Source organism: Bacillus rossius, chromosome 3 (assembly GCF_032445375.1).
Source record: "Bacillus rossius redtenbacheri isolate Brsri chromosome 3, Brsri_v3, whole genome shotgun sequence".
NCBI classification, from domain to species: Eukaryota; Metazoa; Arthropoda; class Insecta; order Phasmatodea; family Bacillidae; genus Bacillus; species Bacillus rossius.
In genome coordinates, this window is record NC_086332.1 from 19,356,618 (window position 1) to 19,378,746 (window position 22,129).

The following is a 22,129-nucleotide window of genomic DNA, read 5'->3' on the forward strand; positions in this document are numbered from 1 at the left end:
ATCGGGCCAGGTAATTAAGAAAATTGGCTAATTCATCAGGAGTTGGAGCGCGTCTGTCTCTCTCTCGCTCTCTCCCTCTCTCTCCCTTCACGTCTCTCGTCCCTCTCGCGTCATGATTTATCATCGCCCACCTCTTCCCTCCCTTCTTTTGACCTCCGCGCATCCCCTCTCCGCTCAGAGCTATTCGTGATGCGATGGCAAGTTGCCATTCGGGGGCCCGGGCACGTCCGAGCTTTCGAAAAGCTGATTGGCTGCTTTTTGGAAGACAATCAACAGACTTCGCAGTTTTTTTTAAACTACTGTCCCCCAATTATTTAAATGGTTTGGCCTTAGTCTAGTGCGCCCTGACAGCAGACCCAACCTCCTTCCCCCCTTCCCGACCAACCGTCGCCACTCGCAGTCCTTAGGAAATGGAGGCTGGGTGGACAACGCATTCCGTGACTCAGACATTGCCGCCGCATATCGTTTACTATGTGCCTCCCCTCCCATTTTCCTGCCTTGTACCTCCTTGTCGAAGTGCACTCACGGGCTCAAGAGGTCCATACACGCACGAGTCTGGCTCGCGACTCGACCTCACACGATACGAACATACTCCGAAATTTGCTCTTAAATCTCAGTATTCGAAATGAGTTGGTCCAAGTAATCCGCAGCAGCAGTGATCGTCCTCGGTGAATGTGGTGTGTTCGCGAGGAGAAAAATAATATGAAAGTTTGGGCAAAGAAGTGGCTGCAACCAAGAACACGTTCCATTCACTTAAAGTTTAATTAACTTCATCAGAATTTACATTCCTGACTACTGCAAAGACTTTATTTTTAGAATGATTGACTAGAATAGGCAGTATTTGTTCAAACAAGCTAATCTGTTTATAGCCTATTTATCCAAGACACTGGGATGAGAAATGATATCTCTATCCTAGGACCTGCCATAAAGTTATAATTAGCGAAAATATTCTACATAATTTTGTCTGAAAGTCAGGGGTTACACACACATCCGAAATGGCAGCCGAGGTGGTTACTTGTTCACAAATCACGCAGACTGAAGTGCCTGGCGTGTTGTGAAACCCGAGCCTGGCTCGTACTCCCAACACAACACGCACGAGCCAATGGCGAGACAGAAGCGAGCCGAGCCCCGCCGACGGCCCTGTGCAATAGAGCAGGACTCGTCGCAGCCAAACACGCGTGAATACCCTTCTTCAGAGGTCGCACCGAGCCAGACTCGTACTAGTGTGGGCCCAAGCTCTCTCGCCCCCAGAACTGAGTCACCGTGTTCGAGCGCTTGCGGAGTTATAACGAATGCTGCGAAGTTTGTTTTAGCACCTGCCGCCTCTCCCCGCTGTCACCTGAAGCGAAGACGTGAGATCCTTTAGGTTTGCGCTATACCTAGTGCTTAAAAAGATATTTATGAATGGTGCCGCTCACGCTAGATTTTGGGGCACAGAATTAAGACAATTAAATGTTATAGTCCTGGAATGCGGTCTCTTTTCTCGGAGTCGAAAGCATAGTTAGTAGCGGCAAAGTGGTCTCATTTAAAATAATTACCGGGAATCATGGCATTATTCAAATCGCGTCTTCGTTTCTTGACTCCCCCCCCCCCCCTTCCCATTTCTAATCTGTGGAGTGTTGTGAAATTAAAAATCCACATAGTGACACGATAAAAATCGATTGTAAACGATTTGGGGAAGGTCCATCGGAATGTATTTTTGATCATCCCCCTGAAGACCAGATTTGTCACCGAATGATTATTGTCTCTTCAGGCCATGAAACAGTTGCTGGCGTCGCACCGCCTTTACGATGAAAATGGACTTTGCGATGCTGTTGCGAGTGGCTTCATTTTACAGGCGGCAGTTTCTTTTTTAATAAGGTGGTTTCGAATTTGAAAATGTGAATAGTGATTATGTTAGAAAGTCAAATCCAGTTGTAGTTTCCAATTTTATAAAATAAAAAAATTCTGAAACTATTTGTGTCTGCAATTGGTCACCAACGGATGGAATTTTTTTTCCCTTCCGAATCACCCTTGTATGCTATGCGTTTCAGGTCTATTAGCTGCACAACGCGGCATGGGAACGATTACCGCAGAACTCACCGTAGCCTGCTATTTCTTGTTTTAACTCGGGGGTGTTGATGGTTGGTTAGTGTCGCGGCGGCTGGTAGCCAATCAGGTGCTTGCGAGCTGCAAGACGACCGTGTCGCCTCCCGACGGACGCTGCAGAACACAGAGGAAGATAGGTTAGTGCGACTCTTACAGTGGAAACTGAAACCAAATTTTGCGCGACACGTAACGCCATCTGTTGGGTGGGCTCATAACTACTAGCAAAAATAATTCAGCTGGTAGGTTCAAATCCAAAGTGTTAGGTTAATTATGTTAATTTAACTACTTGACGACTGTTTGGTAACCGAGTTTTTAAACTGTGCGAGAAACACTTAATGCTGATTATTGATAAAAAGCATGTTAGATATAAATTATAGGTAGGAGTTGCGAAATTTCTGGTATGCCACACCACAAAATACGTGGCCACCAAAATAAAGTGAATTAATTCTCACTGGTTTGTTTGTCTTATAATGACTTAAGCATAACTTCTCACAATCAATATAGCTATGTTAGTCAAATGTTATGAAAGCTACCGTCTAGTGACTTGATGTAAGCTTTTGGACATACGCTAAGCACTTTTTTCTGTAGAAGAAAACTAAAAAATACCCAAAAGACAAAAACACTAACTAAGCAAAAAATTGCTGTTGTTAACAGGATATAAACACCACATTTTAGTTTTCTTCTACAGAAAAAGTGCTTAGCTATGGCGTATGTCCAAAAGCTTACATCAAGTCATGCACTCCCATTGCACAAATCTTTCAAAAATAATACCGTCTAGTGGTTGGGCCCAAAACTACTTCACAAAACTAGGTCTCAAGTAGAGTTTCTCCCCCCATGCGAGCGTCTTCGGGAAGTGCGGCTACCGCGAGACCCGGGGTTGCTGTGAGGGCATGTGTTCTGCAAGTGTGGTCGGATTTAGACGGCTCGGAGATTAACAGCTGTCCCCGGGGCGGTCGTCGCCATGAAAAAAAAAGAAAAAGAAAAGGGGTGTGGGGGGTAGAGGAGTTCAGAAATAGCGGACACTCCGTCCACGAAAAAGAACGCATACATTTTCGTGGTCCCCGCGGCGCGAAGAGAGAGCAAGAGAGAGAGAAAGAGGGAGATAGCGGGGGACGTGTCACCATTTGGAAGGACGTCAAAGTACTTTGTTGATGTCTGCCTCTTCACGTGTGCGCGTTCGAGGATTGATCGACCCCTCGCGGCGCGCGCGCTTCGATGTTGGATCCGCGTCTCTCGGCCAAGTGGTGCCTCATCCACCACCCCCCCCTTCCTCACCATCCCCGTGCACACCTCGTGCCCGCCGACGCCCTTCACACCTACCAATTTCGTCCGCCGTCTGATCCCCGGTGCGCGAGATTAATTCAAAAAGAGGGTGGCGCGTCTGTGACCATGGCAGGAGAGAAAAAAAAAGGGGGGGGGGGATGATGTATATAAAAAAAGGTGCTAAGTATAGAGGGGACGGGAGACGCTGCTGCCTATAACTGGACGCGCCTTCCATCGCGATCAGACGCACGGCCGTCAGCCACCAGGCCACGTGCAACAAGCGTCCAACAGTCGGTCGCCCTTCCGCTCGTGGCGTCCGTTAGGTCGCAAGGCCGAGGGAAACTGACTGCTCGCGCCATGTTTCCCTGGAGCGGTGGTCGGCAGTTGGATGATACGATCGCACTTTTAATTTATATCAAATTAAGAGCGTCGGTTTCAGTTTCAATTAAAAAACCATGATACATTGACCGCAAGCGCGATAGGGCACTCACTTTCTTATTGTTGCCACTGCATAGCCATAGCTACGTGTAGGTTGTCACAAATTGCTAACTCTGCTTCCTTCACGAATCTTATTGTTTGTCTGAAGAATATAAAGCATGAAAAGTAAATAACGAATTGGTGCCTTTAATAATTCAATATTTACCTAAAATATTTTTTTATTCGTTTGAATAAAATATGCGAAACTAGGTCAATTATTATTTTTTGTTTAAAACATGAGAGGCACTTGTATAAAAGTCATTGACTTTGAAATTCCTTGCACAGTTTATGGTCTCCATTTGGCTGAAAATATTAAGTAAAAAAAAATTGGTTGTCAAGTGACCAGTGATATTATCATTATTATTCACATAAAAAGTATATATATATATATATATATATATATATATAGTATTTTACAATTAAGTATGAAATAAATTTACTTTGGCTGTTATTGATATCGATCAGCAGTAATTGTTCCAGTTGATATGTTTTCATTACGTTTTAAGGACCACACTGAGAAATTGAATAAGCGCAAGCAACTGGGATCTGCGCCTTATTTCTATGCATTAAAAATTAACATTAAGTATATTATTGTTTTAAAATTTCCAGTATTCATGGTGTTATTCATAAATTTTATTTCGCGAAGTCTTCTCTCCAGAATCGTTAGAAAAACAAGTGAGCTAGTCTTTCAATATTCGCCAGAGATGTGACATGCAACCTCAGTAACGATCAAATTAATGTGTTCTCATTTTGCAAATAAACTCATAATACGAAATTCCGACACGAAATTTAAATTCTTTAAAAAAATAATGCCAAGTGTGATAAATATACATACGAAAATTGAGTATTCAACTACATTTCTGAACGTGAATCACGCGTAGTTTCCGCACCCGCCGCTAGAATTCGTTGGTCGCAGCAGCTAACGTCGACATTCGAATCAGTCAATTTCAAACTACATGATATATAATGAAACCGCTTCGATGAAAGCCCATCTTGTTTGAAAATCATTAAACAGTTAATACTTTTCAAGTTTACCTTTGGCTTTGTGAACTTTTAGTTGGCGCCGAACGCCACAGATGGCAGCACCGTGGTTACACACCAGCAGCGCCGCGGAGTTGGTCGCTTTGTCGCCCGCGGCCGCGCGCGCCAGGTCAGACCCCAGCGCCGACACCTGGCCGCCGCAGCCGCCCCGGAGACTCCTGCAGCGTGGGACAGGTGACAGGGTCTCCCCCTCCAACCCCCTCCAGCTTCCTTCCACCCCCGCGACGGAGTGAACCATCGACACGGTTTTTCGTTTCCAGCCGCCGACCGCCGACCGCGTGGAAATAGCGCCGAGGTGGCTCTGCGCGCTGCACTCCGACGGCTTCGTCGTCGTCGTCGTTCCTATCCTTTCTGTGTCTGCCGCCGCATCCTTCACCCTTTCCGCTCTTCTTCTTCCGTCCAATCCATTCAGACCTGTCTGCCAGAGTGAAGGGCGATCATTCCGCTCCGGTGTGAAGCATTTTCACAGTGGGGCCCAACATTACACTTCTAGAAATGAAGGTAGATATACGTTTCCAAGGGAGAATATGGCCCTCAAATAAACTACCAAATAAGGTTGTCTCACTAGATGATACTGGTTCTATATTCCGTCGCTAACAGGGCAAACAAAGACGTGTAAGGAATAAGAGTATTTTTGTTGTTGTTTTAGACGTAAGTTTTCCAAAGTTTTGTTAGTCCCGTCAAAATGATTCTTGTTAGTAATTTAACTCGTTACTCTTAAATCTACGAAGATCCATTGATTATTATTGGAAAACAAGAGTTCTTCTTTAACGTGAGATGGAGATTTTTTTTTACAGCGTATGTACGTGTTAATGTAAATAGTGCCTCGAGGCAGTTTCGTGATAACCTGTTTACACTCGTGCAAGCGTGACCATTTGTTCTGCAAATATTCTTGGCTAGTGTTTATGCCTGCGATTTGTGTTGGCCTTCACCTTCGTCCGGAAGGCAATAGTGGGCCGTTGCGGAATAATAATAATTATTATAAAATATGCATTTTAAGACACACACATGTTATCGGATATTTGCTGAAAGTGATTAGTGTATTTTTTTGTGGGATTTATGTCTGTCTGTCGTATAAGATTTTTCAAAAATTTGGGCTGAACTGGCAGTAAAAATTTATTTTTATTTGACTTTTGTGGTCTGATAATATAATATGACATATTTTACTCGCTGACTTAAAATAGTAATTTTTTCTTGACTATTTTAGAATATGATTTATATATATATTTATACATACATATTTCCGAAAAGGAAAATATATTAAATCTCTGTGATTTTAAGCATCCGTGTAAAACCTTATAGCGAAGTTCTCTCCCCAGCAGAAGTGTGGTAGACTCATAACACTTAACCACTGTCGATGCCCCTTGGTTCGGAATCCACTGCCATCGGAAGGTCCAGTCACTTTCGACCTTGGAACACTTCATAAGTTTTGTGTGTGTTGCTTATAAACGGTAAAACTGCGTTACAGAATTTTTTAAATCACGAAGATAAATATATTTTCCACGCGTTTGGAACATGCGGCAAATTATGTTTTTTTTTCTCGTAGTAAAGTTCATCATGGATAAACCGTCCACAAGCAAAACGAAAATTAATCGACTACGGGACTCTTAATTTTCAGTATTCCGTTACGTGTAGCCTGAGGCTGGAATGCAACTGGTTTTCGAGGAACAAGTCTCCATTTTAAGAACGCAACCAAATTATGGTTTATGTGATGAACTCGCACAACGGTTGAAGTGTACCGTCAAAAACTTTGCATCTTGTTCTCACAGGGTGACGTCAGTTTATTCACTTATTGCCAATAAAGTGTGGTTTTCCCTTTTATAAGACAACGTTCCATACTTCTCTCTCCAGACCCTCACGCTTAGGAGTGCTTAGTTGGTTCACGATTATAAAAAAATTTCAGATAAGGCCACGATGGTTAAGTGGTTAGATCACTTAACTCTTCCCCATGAGATCTGAGTTCAATCCTCGGTGTGTCCGTTCCAAATCTTTACAAGTTGAAAACATGGCGGACGTTGTCAAGAGCAGGTTGGTTTTCTCGAGGTAGGGCATGCTCTCGTTTCCTTGACTTTATTTAATCTTCAAATTTAGTATCAATTCATTTTCATGGATGAAAAACATCTACGACTTTCATTTCAGAAGACTTCAATTTCGGCGAGTGTTAGTCCTGCCCTAAGTGTGACCTCCTCATAGGATTCTCGTCCAAAATCTTCCAAAAAATCTTCCGCGGAATGTCAAAATGTCCTAAGCCGAGTACCCAGGGGTGTGTTCTCATCCGTAAAAATACAAAATGGTAAAATATATACTGCTCCATAAAACATTTTACTGTGACAGTAAAATAATTTTGTATCTAATGTATTCACTACAAAACTACTTTTTACACCACAGACAGTTTATCGTAAATAAATTTGCTAACCGCCACAGACTTTTTTTCTCTCTCCACAAATGTAGTAGACCTATTAAGAAATTGTAGGAATGTCAGGACGATTGGCTTCAGTATTCACAGATACTGGTTATGCGTGGAAATGACTTTTTCAGTGCAAAGGTTCACTCAGGATTTTCCTAGGGCGATTTCTCCGCAAAAGTTCCTGATTCGCGCTGTCATGTTTCCGCCTCCAACGACCTCGCTGATGACAACACGTAAAACTATTTAAAATAAATTTGAGCGGGTCTTTCAGTACTCGCCTCAGACATGTAAGATCTTTGAATATATATACTGTATAGAAGTCGTGAGTGGATAGGATATACTCTACGTTTCTCAGAAGCGTATGATGAGCAGCTTGGGAACTTCACCGCTGCAGTGCGCTGCCGTAACGCCCTGTATCGTCTTAGTTGTTATTTACACGTTAGAGCGCAGCACTGTCACCCGCTGTCATTCCCCGCACCCCCCACCTATCATTCACTGCAGCTCAAGGTCGTTCAACGGGAGGGGGAAGGGGTGTTTGAAGAGTTCGACACTTGTCCGCTAGGGACCACCACAAGTCGATGCCCTAGAGATGGTGGCGATTGCGGCGGTGAATTAACCAACTACCTCAAAATCGTATTAGAAATTTTAACCTGGGCTGGCGACTTCTATACAGTATATATATTCAAAGGTAACATCTAACCTCAGTAACGAGCAAATCGATGTGTTCTCGTGTTGCAAATACACTCATTATAAGAAACGCGGACACAAGATTTAACGCAGTGTTCTAAAAAATTTAAATTTTAACCTGAAACATTTTAAACACATATTATAATACCAAGTATATCTTCGTTTATTGGTTTTTATTCAACCGACTGAAATCAGTCTATAAATACTTCCTAAATGCTAATTCAACATTTAAGATTTAAAAAAAAATGATCACAAAATTATTTTATTTATCATGGCGTCGAATATTTGTAGACTAAAAATTTGTTGTGACTATACAGTATGACGAACTATGCACTAACTCTACGTTTCAATGTTAAATAAAGGTTGTAATGCCAAAACTATAACGTAATTTTAAGTTATCATTAATTATCTTTATGACCATAAATTATTACATAAAGTATTAAATGATAGTTGTACGACTATAAAAATTTATATTTTTTAATACCTTTGCGTGGTAAAAAATTCTGCAATCTTCATCATATATTTCGAGATTACTGAGACATAGATGGCAGCACCATGGTTACTTATTTCCGTTCATTCGACTTCCGTTTCATGCTTGCTGCAAGGAATCTAATACATTGGTATTGTGTGCAAAAACGCGAAACTTTGATGTGTACTGTGTATCATACCATTAGTATAGAATCCAATCAAATCTGATGTTATTTTCTTTGATCTCTCGTCGTGATATTAGCTTAATGAAATCGTGCAAATCCCTAAAAAAATATGTTTTCGCTTACAAATGTAAGACATATTTAACAAATTATTTATGGCATAGGCGAGCATTTAATCATTACGGTTGCCGAACAAAAAAAAGAGCGCGTGTAACTCAGTGCACGTGATAGAATTTAAATTTCTTTGGCAATTCAAATCTCGCCTCGTAAGTATATCGTAAGGGGTAAAACGGCAGAAAGAGATAGAGAGAAAGATAGAAAAAAGACAATTTTCTAAATAAATATTACTCACTGTTGAAATTCTCACACCATACAGAACAACTGTCTGTGTTTCTGTTTCTTCTGTCATTTGGAACATATTAAATCTCTGAACGAAATATTAAATTTCTAATAGGTAGCCTATCTATGCGGGAATTGCAGGGACTGTCTCAAGAACGCTCTCCACGCTGCTGGTTGAACAAGGAGGAAAGTGAGTGCTCTGGTAGCAAATATAAAATTACAGTCATTCACAGTTGTTGTGTATAGGATACCTATATCTATTTTATGAATAAAAAAATACATGTGCACACTCTAATGTATTATTCTGTTGTTCATCTATCTCTCTCAGTTCTATTTTTTAGGGGCGTGGAACGAATCATCGCACAATATACGTATATAGCATAGTGATTTTCTTTATATCTCTTCGGTAAAGTACCTATTATCTGTCCTTTTCGCGTCAGAAACATTTCACATCAGTGTTTCGCAAAAAAAAAAAAATAATAATAAAGTTGCATTAAAATTCGACGTTGAAATTTTACTCTCATCGCGCCCAAAGAAGGTTCACTTTTAAAAATAACAAAAACCACGTTCGTGGTCCTCAAGTTTTTGGTATTTTGTAAAGCGACTACGAAGAAGATAAAATAATTTAATAGCATTTAGTGTGTACTACTGTTTTTCCTTGTACTTTAATGTACTGACTCTGTGGTCGGGGGCCGCCGCGGTACGACTGCCTGCTCTTCGCCAAGTCGTAAACGTAAACGCACTTGGAATCGGCCGTGACTTCCCCGCGCAAGCATGCGCGCGTGTCTCCCCCCCCCCCTCACTCTACCTCCTCCTGCACGCGTCGCAGCCCTCGGTAGCGCAACCCCTAACCCCGGTACACTCTCGGCCCGTGCGACCGTCGTAAAACCCCGCGCGCGACGCGGGAGGGCTCGTAAACGGCGGCCGTGGAGCGCCCTTCAGGGATGTCGTGCTCGGGCACGGTGGGGGTGGAAGGAAGGACCGGGAATTTCAAAAGCTGGCGCGCTTCGCCGCCGCCGCCGCGTTGCCGCGCCTCAACGGGGCGAGTGAGTCACAACCGCGCTAAGACATATACACCATAGAGCCGTGTTGCCGGATATATACCATAGAGCACAGAGGTTTTAGACACAACTTTGCAATGTAATGAAAATTTGTCTTAAATGTGTCTGAAACATTGTATTTAGTACATTAAAATTTGTAATGAAAATTTTGGAAATACATCTTCCTTTTATATTTCATCACGGTAGAATCCAATAATATAATTTTTTATAAAATGAGTCGTAATTGATTGGTATCGACATTTTATATTATTTTTTAAAATTTAATATTATATATCATAATTTTTTTTGAGCAATGCACATAATTTTATGGAATTTCTTGTTATTAATAGTGACACTCTGCTACAAATAGTTTCTCCTGTGAAATTATGATTGGCTGTCTAGAATTTAATTATTGTTTTCTATTACAATGAAAACAACCATAATAATACTGCCAATAGACATTAATGTAATCAAATATAGTGCACATAATAAGATTGTATCAATCCGGCAACATTGGAAGAGAACTAACTGCGTACAGCAGTCTAAGCGTAAGACAGACTAAGACGGCTCTCGCCACACAGCTCCACCAGGAGAGTTTCCCCGCTGCGACCAAGTGGCGGAATCATTCGCAGCTCCGTCTCAGGACAGAGCGGGGGGCAAAATGATGCCCGCAACTGGAGTCTATAAAGGTGTGTTGAGTCTATTCGGCTGCCAAGCGAGCTAGCAGAGCCTCCTGGCATCTGCGTGACACTCTGTGAGCTCGCCGTGATTTAGTGACGGCGCCTTTTTATTTTCCCCGGCCTTGCGCAGCGAAGAGAAGAAACATCGAATCTCTTGTCGCCGAGCCAAAAAAAGCTGTTGCCAAAGAAATCAAAAGGATGAGAATATTTTGACTACCTCGTTTCTTAAAGGAAACCAAGGAGAAATTAACTAAGTAATAAGGAATATCATACGGTGTGGATTTCTCAGGGTTCCTCTCATTTCATTGACGAACTGCTGGGTTTTACAGAATGAAATCACTTAGAGAAAACCTAACCACCCATCGGCATGCTCTTACTGAAAGGAAGGTTTATTTTCCTCAGCAGAAGTTTTTTTTATGTAGTCAATCTGGTTATACAGAGTTGATTCAAACTTTTCTGTTTCAAGTCGGAACTTGCTGACCCAAGTATAGGTTACTGTATACTCGAATGTACAGAGTCAAAATTTTTGCGCATAAAATGTAGTTTAGCCAACGAACATTTGTGTCACAGTCCCTAAAAAAACCGTATTACCACGTACAAACAAGTTGTTAGCTCAAACTGACGTTTTTCTCAATGCTCATCTAACCCACTCCCAAATTCCTTGACTTATGTCCATGGTAGATAGAACCCAGTCCATCGTGGGGGGAGGGAAAAATGCTAATTCTACAGACGCAAACATTTTAATACAGTCACATTTGCAGAGGCAGACGGCTAATTTTTCAGTGGATGTTATTACTTTTAAAAGTTACGGAAATAACTATTTATTTTTCAAATGAATTCCTGCTACTCCGTTGGAAATGCTGAATGCCAAATCACTAACGCTAATGGTCAATCAATAGCTTGTATTCTTGTTTCGATCACTTGGAACTGTGACTGCTAAAAACACGTATGTTTTATCGCTACATGCATATGTCAGAATAATTAACTTCTTCGAATTTGCTGTTTGTTTTAAATTTATTTACTTAAATCATCGCTGGAGGCCACTAAGTTAATTGGATAGAAATTTAGATACTTAACCTTAAGTGTATGTTTGTTTTTCTCAGTGGCAGTGATTATTTGTAATATTATTTTTATATACACGCCAAAATTATAGGGATAGTCGCTTTTTTCTTTTAGGTAATAGGTAATATTTTTGATCTGCAGTGCTACCAAAGTACTATGATATCGTTTCTGGGCAGTCAGAATCCCACACGAATTTTGATTGGAATATACTTGCAGTTCCTTGATATATTCTCCTCGTCCTACTATACGTAGCCCGCAGACCGGTCTGGCAACTTCAACTGCTGTCGGCATGAAAGGCGAGAAGGGAATATCTTCAGCTACAGTTGGGAACACTGCCCAGACACCTCTCGCCGGCCGGCCTCCCGCGAGAGCTGGATGCTCCTGTCATCCGCTCCTGTTCATCAGTCTTTTTGAATTTGTTTCGGCGAATTCCTATCGACAGCTTCGGAGACCATCAATTTTTGTTCAAAATACTGTTCGCTTCATCATTCAGTTCTCTTCTAACTCTTGTCATCCATCAATCTTCCGGTCGGAACTTTTTTTTTTTTTTCCACCTTCCACCGTTTGCTGGAGGAGGAAAATTCCTGTGTTTTAAATTTTTTTTCGTGTTCATCGTGTATCTCTTTTAGCGTAATGAACTTATTTGGGTCGCCAAATGTGGACGCCTTTTATGTACCTAATGACCAGTGCTGTAATGAAGATACCTGACAATATTTTCCTTAATGTACTACCTGTAAGAACTAACGTTTATATAAAAATAAGTTATCATTATTTGTTTTAAGAATATCCCATATTTTCTTAAATCTTTATTTTTAGAATGCAAATTACCTTAGTTCTTCGATGAGAGATTGTTTTTTATTGTTATCATAGATGTGAATAATAAATATGGTAACTATTTAAAAAAATAAATTATCAACTCTCAGTGTTTTAGTATGAATTTGTCTGAAAAGCTTAATGTTACAACTTATATTATTTTTGGAATAGTTCAATGAAAGTTTCTGACGTGTGTCCTTGTAACCATTATGCCTAGTATTGTCAAGAACTTAAATAAAGTTTTCGAAAAAAAACCCTGTGAGTCGCAAGAACGGTGAGTCGCAAGAGTATACTTAAGTGAAAATGTGATCAGTAGCTAGCTTGTTAAATTTAAAGTCAATAAATTCCATTCTTTACGCATCTTTCGAATCCAGTTCAGTTACTTTCTTATTTTATTCTGAAGTGTTTTTTAATCAGATCTACGTGGGCGGACTCACTTTCTGAGCTCGAACTACGTATGTGTCAGTGCAGCCACGATTAATCTGCTGGCATAAATCAAGAAACAGAAACATAAAAATCATCGGTTATCAATTTTTTTTAAATTTAAGCTCTACCTGATTATTAAAAGTCTAGGTAAATTTTTAGATTGTTCGTTTACTTTTGATAGCTATTAGCTATCACATTTGCAGTAATGTACACACACATTATTTAACTACAAAGTTCAATGGATATTTAAAAGAAATTATCAAACATTCTATCACATTTAATTTCAAATAAAAATTTTTATGTTTACACACACAAACATGAACTTATACGTACATTATGATATTTAAAGATGTTAACAATGTTTCAGAGGCTAATTCCTTGTGAACATCTCGGCACGTTGTTAGTGCGACTATTCATCTAAATTTGAAAATGGAAAAAATAAAAATAAAAAAAGCCTTTACAAACCTATCTCTTTAAATACTACAGCTGAAATTAAAATACTATGGAAGTGACAGAAAATCCACCAAATCCCATCCTTGAGGTTCGGCCTAACACGGAACGTAACATTTTTTTAAAAATTTAAATTCATTGAAGATCTTTGTGAATGAATATCTGAAAACGAGATTATATATACAATTTTGTATGATTACCCAACTTTGGAACTTAAAAAAAACTTTGAGTGATCAAGACGTAAATAGTGAGGCGAAAATTTTGATTATGAATATTTTTGTCCTTTTTTTCAAATATCAGATAACATTGAGCATCCATCTCGTGTAGTGAAACACCTTACTGAAACTTAATTAATGTAATAATTATGGTATTAAAAGTACTATCTGACATGAAGCTTAATTTAAAAGAAATGAGAATTTCGTTTGAGTTATAATTTTATTTTACGAAACTATTTATTTACAGTAATATAAAGAATTATTAAATTTTTTGTCTTTTCCAATTTTTGGGAACTGTCACACCGTTTGCAAAGAAACAGCCCTGTTCAGTGCCTTGGAGGTAGATGACGTTTGTGTCTTGTGTGTTGAGCTTCACTTGCTGATCTTCATGCGGTTGGATGGATCTGCAAGTAATAATTAGCCCCCATTTATTTATTTTTTCTTTGCAACTCCACAACCCTACAATAATCTTTGTGCACGAGTACTTCGAACAGTAACATTCACTAGGGTAGTCGGGTAAACGAGGGGTTGACAAATGGCCCACTTTCTCTCCTTATCCAACAATTTCCCACTTCAGTTTGATTAGTGAGCTGGTTAATTCTGATGCCATATAAATGTTGTTATTACCACTAAAAGGGGTAAAAATATTCCACGAGAATGTTCTGAGACAAGAGCGAGACGAACAAACATAATTGCCGCAGTGTTCTTCAAAATGACCAAATCATATTTAATTAGGCTAGAGGACGTCGTGTCAATTATACGACACGAACCAAATCAATCTTGCTCAGTTACAACGTGTGTGACACTAAATATTACATCGTTATTTGCATGCAAGTGAAGAGGCATTAAAGTGGAGCACAATTCGAGCACCTGTTGTGTCTCCTTACTGTGAAAATTAAAAACGTATTAATATTTTTTTTTATGAAATACAAAAAAAAAACATTAGAATATATTTTAATGAATTATAACGAACGAAAAAAAAACATTAGAATATATTTTCACGAATTATCACGAACAAAAACATTAGTTACAGGGAATAAAATCAAAACTACTTAACCAAGCACAACAGCTACACAGATGGCCTACCTTCAAGTTTTTTTTAACAACTATTCCGTGAACGGTTTGTCAGTCTGTTTTATCGCGACTTAAGGGAGTAGGGATAGCTTTTGTTAGTTTTAATATGATGATGAATATTCCGTATTGACCAATTTGAAAACCTCTCCAGGCTATAACATTTTATAATGATAATTAATTCTTCTTAAGGTGAGTTCTAAACTTCAATACTTTAGATCATATATTTGATTTGTATTTCATTTTTAGTAGTTATTTTTTTATATATAAGTAATTTATTCTCCTTTTACATTTGAGTGCCTATTTTTAAATTATCAGAATATATTCATGGGGAATACATTCCAAATGTTATAGCATATTTAAGGAAACTTAACTTAAAAAATTTTCGTAATTAATATTTTATTTATTAAATCACAATAATTTAAGTTCACTCACACCACTCAAAAGTCATACGAGTACTTATGATAGTGCTTCAATGATTTATTATGAAAGAAAAATATATTAGCTTGTTTGTGTCATCTAGCTACTCTAATGAATTAATCGTGCAGGTGAACTCGTACAAGCAGGGAGGCTGTTGGCATTGACAGCCCTCCCCCACACATCCACACCAGTCCTGTTCCTTGTAGCCGCCGCGGGATAGCGTGTACCCCAGGTGGAGCAGAACCTTTCACGGGAGACACGACTGCCCCCTTTTCTTTCCTCCTCTTCGTGTTGCAGGATTCGCATCCGTGGAGAACACATTCTTCTGCCCCCTCCGGCGTCCCAGGGCAGGCCCCGGGAAGCAATACCCGGTATTTAGGCGGCGGGTAATTCCCGGGCTGATTGCGCTCGCCGGGTGAACTCGCACGCCTTATTAAGGCCCTGCGCGGCGGTAATGATCGTCTCCGCGCGCATGCGCAAAGGGCGCGGAAAGGGGTGAAGGGGGGATGATGCGGGAACCATCCGCACTCACCTATAATTTACCGCAATAACAATTTCGATTATTCCCGGGTCGTCCTCTTCCCCTTTCTGCCACAAGGCCGTGCCCCACCCCCCTACCTCCCCCTTGTAACCAACTCTTCCGTGCCGTGGGTTTATTGGTTTATCCACAAACCAGTTATTTACCTCCTCCTCCCCCCCCCCCCCCCCTTGCTCCACGGACGACCGGCCTCGGGGGCCTGAAATGATCCAATTTAAATTTTCAGGCTGCTCATTGTCGCAACACCATTCCCCCACCCCCTTCCCAACCCCCTCACCGATGGTGCGGCTCGCGAGTGTTCGGGCGCGGCGTTCCTCCGCCCGAGCTCAGCAGCGGGCCCGGTGTTTGTCCGTCTGGTGGCGCTCTTCGCGGTCCGTGCGACGGTCCGTGGCGAACTTCCTCCGTGCTGTCCGTGCTGTCCGTGCTGTCCGTGTTGTCCGTGCTGTCCGTGATGTCCGTGCCCGCACACCTGCACACACCTCCGAGCCGGCCGGCGCGCGGAACCCGGACGGCACCGCGGCACGAGCACAGAACACGCACCACTGCAGAACCGCACCCCGCGCGCGCTCGCAGCCCCCGGGCGAGGTTGTCCCACGAGCTCCACCCAGGGGGTCCACAAGGAAAAAAATATTTCGTACCAACCTAGCCAAGAAAAAGAGTACTATATTTGAAAAAAAAAAGTACTAAATTATAATTCGTTATGGTTTTAACAATTTAGGAAGTTATTATGACATTTCAATGCTCTAACTTAACTATCACACCACTCACACACATACATTCCATAGTTTTTAAAAATAATTACGCTTAATAATTAAACATATTGGAGTTACTGTAATATTATTGTATTAAAGAAAAAAAGTACTAGATCTGAGCGTAAATGTACTTGACCACTAAAAAACCTATAAAAGTACTAGATCCAGTACGAAAGTACTAACTGTGGGCAGCCTGGCTCCACCTTGCGCACTCGTGCCTCGGTGCGTCGACAGACTACCGTGCCTTCATTCAGTGTTTTCTATCACGCGCAATACGCAAAACTACTAACTAAATGAAGGATTTGCAAATTTGTTTCAAACTTTGAAACTCTCTCGTGGATGCATTCCGAAATCAGATGTCATCAGCGGTTATCACCGAAGAGGTTTAAAGTCGCTGGTTCTTGCGAATCCCTGTTTATTTGCACTGCAGTTTTTTTTGTGTACTACCGTTGTAATAATAAAATTGTGTATACAACAAATTATTAGCCACAAAGAAATGAAGTGTAATTTTTAAAATTGTTAAAAATTATTTTTTTCAAACAATTTTTCGATTGCGTGTTGTCAGGAAGTGCGACAGGAAATATTAGTGTTGACTAAGCAAGTTTACTTTTGATGATATAAATAGGTTTTAAATGCTCGTACAGAAAACTTTATCAACTTCACCTTTGTATTCCCGATGCCTTTCACCATGTGTGTTTGTTGTTTGTTGTAGACTAGTGTTAATCGTGGTTTATTTATACGAATACAATAGGGATACCCTTCTGAATTCGTACTTTGAATTCAGCGGACAACGATGTATATTGTAGCTCATCACAAGCTAATAGTGCAATGCATTCTGACATATATTATTGTCCTGAATGGGTTAATGGTGAAGGACCCTAACACGTTTGCTTAATTTACGTTGCCTTGTTACTGTAGGTAAAGAGCTTATTAGTGAATATAAATCAAGGAGTCATTCATTGTCTTATACATAAAACTGATCGGCAAGATATCTACTGTTTTATAGTCATAAATTCTATCACCTTTTTTTAAAACTGAAAGTAATATCTATTTTTAAGATATCCTAACCCTATAGCAATTTAGAGTTTAACGTTTTAATGTATGTGTATTTCTATATAATTTACTAGTCTACTTGAGTAACCTTCTTGGTAACATTCTTTCGAAATAATTTCAGAAACGCGCATTGTTTGCCGTAAACGGTAAACTAACCTCTTTATTTTTCTAAAAAGAATTTGGTCGTTTTGAACCGTCTAGGCGTTGAGCAGTTGATTTCCGCGCACAGAGCGAGACTGCGGAGTGACGGATTGGCACGCCGATCAGGCTTATTGACGTCACTGGTCCCGTCCACCGGGTGTTCGAAGGCAAGGCCAGTCTCTCGGAAGACTTGTCTTCGAACGCACGCCTCTGCCGGGGTCGCGCTGTTTGAGAGACGCCTGTGGTCTCGCCCCCAACGTCACGCGGGGATATTCTGCTCCAGTTGCGTCATGCTGGGAGTCGTGGTTGGTCCTCAGGTCTCCGCGTGTGTCACCGTCCGCGGTAAAGGATTGCTACCGGCACAACAACCAAACTCTTCTTCCAAACGCCGAGGATTCTTTTTTTTTCTCTTCTCTCTTTTTGAAATTAGAATTCCGGGTGTTCATTGTGCGCTGTTCGCCGTACCACGTCATGATGGTCCTTTTTATCTGTGTTTACGCTTCGCGTGAACTGTCACTTCATTTTTTTTTTAAGCTCCTCCCTTTTCCTTTGGCGTCCCCGTAGAGAGCGAGAGAGAGAGAGAGAGAGAGGGAGAGAGAGAGAGAGAGAAGGGTAGAGAGCTCCAGATGCTGGATGTGTGTATCCAGGTGCGAAAACCCTCTTTTGTCGCTCCGCGTCTTGTCTGCGCGGTGACAGGCCGTCACCCGCCAATGGGGTGGGGCGGCATGAGGCGGCCCCCCCCCCCCCCCCCCAAGCACGGAGAGATACAGTTTCCAGGCCGCGCTCAGCGCTTCAATAGTGCTAGGCTTTCCCCCGCCCCCGTCCCTGCCCCACACCGCTCCATAAAGCCTAGCGATCTCGCCGCCAGCGTTCCTACTCCCCGTGCGGCCACGAACCATAGACTAGGGGCGCGGTTACACGGGAGTCTGAACTACTTCAGGTGAACATGTTCAGCTGTTGAGTGCGATTACACACAGTCTGAACATGTTTCGTTCGAGGCCATTTCCCATTTAACTTAAACAGGTTGGCAAAGTAGTTCAGATCGACATATCTTCTACATTAGCCTCTGATTGGCTGTTTAGAATATAAACAGTCCTTTGCAGAAATTCAAAATGGAAAGTGTTCCTGGCACAAGTTAGAGTAATATTTTACTGAATGCAACAAAATAAATATTAACAGGTAATTATATATAGTACTTTTTTTTAATTGATCCTGACCTTAATTATCTTAAAACTGAGATAGGTACTCTCGCTCAAAAGTAATAATAATAAATAAGTTTAAAAATTTTTACTGTGCAGGTTGTTTGAATTCCCGATTTGTAAAAAAATATTGAGCAATATGAAAACACATTCCATTTCTGCTAATTATACTGTATAAACAAGTGAGAAAATCCTGCGTTTTCTGGATACAAAATAGAGAAGATCAACAACACAGTCATTCGTTGACGTAGACAATCGGTTTTAGAGCTAAACCGTAAACACACTTTTCAGCAACTACCGTGTAACCGTACACTTTCGCGTTTGTAAACGTGTTTACTTAAACATGTTCACCTGAAGTAGTTCAGGGTCCCGTGTAACCGCGCCCTAGAACTCATCTACACGGTTTGCCTATATCCAAGGTTTTTAACAAGTTTACTGCGGACGGTTTTGTTAGTCTGTTCTTTGTCTCGAATTGAGGGAGTAGTTTCTTTTTGCATTAACACTCGAAAGAAAGGATTGTGTTATGACAGATTCACTACCCGAACGATGAAGCGACTGGTAAAAGAGTAAAAATTGACTTCTAACCTTGCGACGTATTTATGTGAACAATGTTTTCACATTCCAGACGGTAAGAATCGGAGCATAAATTTAATCAATCCCACAGCTATGTTAAAATTAATTTAAGGCTGTAGGTTTATTTATTGACTCCACATGGGTAATTGTTATTGTAGCAGACTTGTATTTTTAAACGGTTGTGCTTAAAAAATAATTATTATTCCTCAAACCTGTTCACAGATTTTTGAGCAACGTAAACTCCAGTTTTAAACATACTGTATTGATCTGTATGTTATTATCTGGAGGGCGAAAAAAATACTAAACAAGACTATATCACATAAATACGTGGTTCCAACAGAAATCGTTTTTATGAATCGCCTGTGCCTAAGAATTGGCTAAATCATTTTTCCTTTCGTATATTCCGACATAAAATGTTTACCAGATGCACTGAAACACGTTAAAAATTTCAAACAAGCATTTTCCCGACTCTTTATTTACCTATATGCGTAACTTGTATTAGGATTCGTTCCGTTATACAAACGGGGCGTGCACCACGCGGCAGCACGTAACCCCCCCCCCCCCCCCCCCCCCCTCTGCCGCAGCCAGCGACTGTTTGTCTGGAGCGTCGCTGGCGACAGGAACTCGATCTGGGGATCGACAACAGAATGGGCCGCCGCGCCTTTTCAAAGAGCGCGCTGTCTCTCCGCCGCCGCCGTTGTCTGTCCGCGCGGCTCGTCCTTTTCACGCGCGTGTCAAAGGGCTCGGTCTTCAGCTGCGACTCAACCGTCGCTCGAAGGTAGCCGCTCCGTCTGCCAAGGGTTTTTTTTTTTGTGCAAAAATTATGATGTTTGCAATGTTATAGCTCGTTTCAAACACACACACACACACGAACATAATATATGATTACTAATATGTAGAGACCTGCAAAATTCGCGGTTTCGATGGCCTTCAGGATAGACTGTACACACCCCTGTACACTCTGGCAAATAACGCAAGTTCATTGGCTGCCGACTTGTAAGTCGTCTCAGCTGGTTTGTCTGTGATTCGATCCTTCTTTGGTTGAGGGTTTATAACTGGTTAAGATTCGTCCAGATGAACAGTAAGCCAATAGCAAAATTATCTAAGAGGTGTATATGTGTTTGAATTCTAGCCTATTACCGAATGAATCCGCGAATTTTTCAGGTCTCTACTAATATGTTTTTAGAACGACTATAATACAATGAATTTGTCATCTGGAATGCAACGTTTGTCTCTTCTGAGTTTGGGTTAACTTAAGCTCATGTAACCATATTACTTTTAAACAGAATCTTGCGCTAAATATTTTAACGATCCATGGTATTAATTTTCAGGAAATGTTTTTAAAGTTTTTTAGAGGCTAAAAAAAAATTTGTTTTACGATGTGATAACAACGTGGTATCTTTTTTGAAAAGTCTCACAGGATATGGGCATTCTACTTCTTCGATCAACCTATTGTTAACTGCACTATTTTCCTTTTGGACCGCGTGCCCTTGTAGTTCATTTTACGTCAACTGCCGTGTTTATAAAAAAAATACATATATAAACAAATGACTAGAACAAGGGGGGGGGGGAATCTGTAGGATTCCTTGTGGGGGGTGAATAACGTTTAACATTCCCATTTCACAGTTACGATTTTGCAAGCTCAAATGGAATCCGTCAGCAAAGGGGTTTTTTGATTCCAGTAAACCCCCCCCCCCCCCTTTTCCCCACTTAACTCCCCCGGGATCTACGCCCACTGACTAGAATTTATGTTACTTTGTGACTGGAATTACTTTACGGCGTGACAAGTGCTCCTCTCGGCTGGCGCTGCCTTGTTGCCAGCGGGGATCAGCGACCACCATGCGGGGTCGGGTCTCGAACACGCGCCCCCTCAGAATGAGCGCCGCGACCACGCTCTCCTAACCCCGGGTCAAAATTCCGAAATAATGTTTATTTATGTTTCAAATGAAAGGAGGAAATTAAGCTTTAGGGGAGCTTGAAATTTTTGACGTGACAACGTCTAATAAATCGATGAACGCCGGCTGCACGCACGAAAAAGTGTCCCGTTACGCTCATTGTACGCTTGCGCCGCATATGTCTCTCTTCCACTCGATTGGAACAACCATCGATTTGACTTTTTCGAGGCACATTAAACTTGAAACACTCCCATTCGTTTCCTACTTTTCATATCATCGTCCTATCCTTAACAGAATAACACAGATTGGAAGAAGTTGAATAGCAAACATGTATAAACGTTATAGTTAAAATAATCTCTTCATTGAAGTAATAAACATATTTGATTTAATGAGTGCAATTAAAAGTAAATTTATCAATTTTATTCATAAAAGTATGCAATCATTTCATCAATGTTTTGTTATGACGTTGTCACGTTAAACTATCGTCCGTAAACCGACTTTACAGACAACCAATTTTTTATGTTTCTAATGAAATGAAATTAAGCTTTAGGGAAGCTTGAAATTTTTTTTAAGTACCGTTTATTTTCATTAACCATTTACAAAGTCTTAAAAAAGTTTTGAATAAAACTATTCCTCGCTGAAGCATTTGCAGAACCACCGGCTGCCCCAGCACACGAAAACTTAAGTCGCCATGTTGAAATTTTTCCCCCTGTATTTTCTTTTATTGAAGGGCTGGTTCTTAAAATTTGAATTAATACCACCCTTGCATTCATAGTTATGTCACAAATATTTTTAACGGATATTCATTTATTGTTTCAAAGCCCCCCAGGTCTTCGTAATTACTTGCAC

At 40.9% G+C, this 22,129-nt stretch overlaps 1 protein-coding gene across 1 annotated transcript in view; it reads left to right on the top strand.

The window, feature by feature from the left end:
* LOC134530311 (protein tiptop) overlaps positions 1 to 22,129 on the top strand; it is a 554,346-nt gene that overhangs the window by 449,188 nt on the left and 83,029 nt on the right. The gene's annotated exons all lie outside the window — the stretch shown is intronic.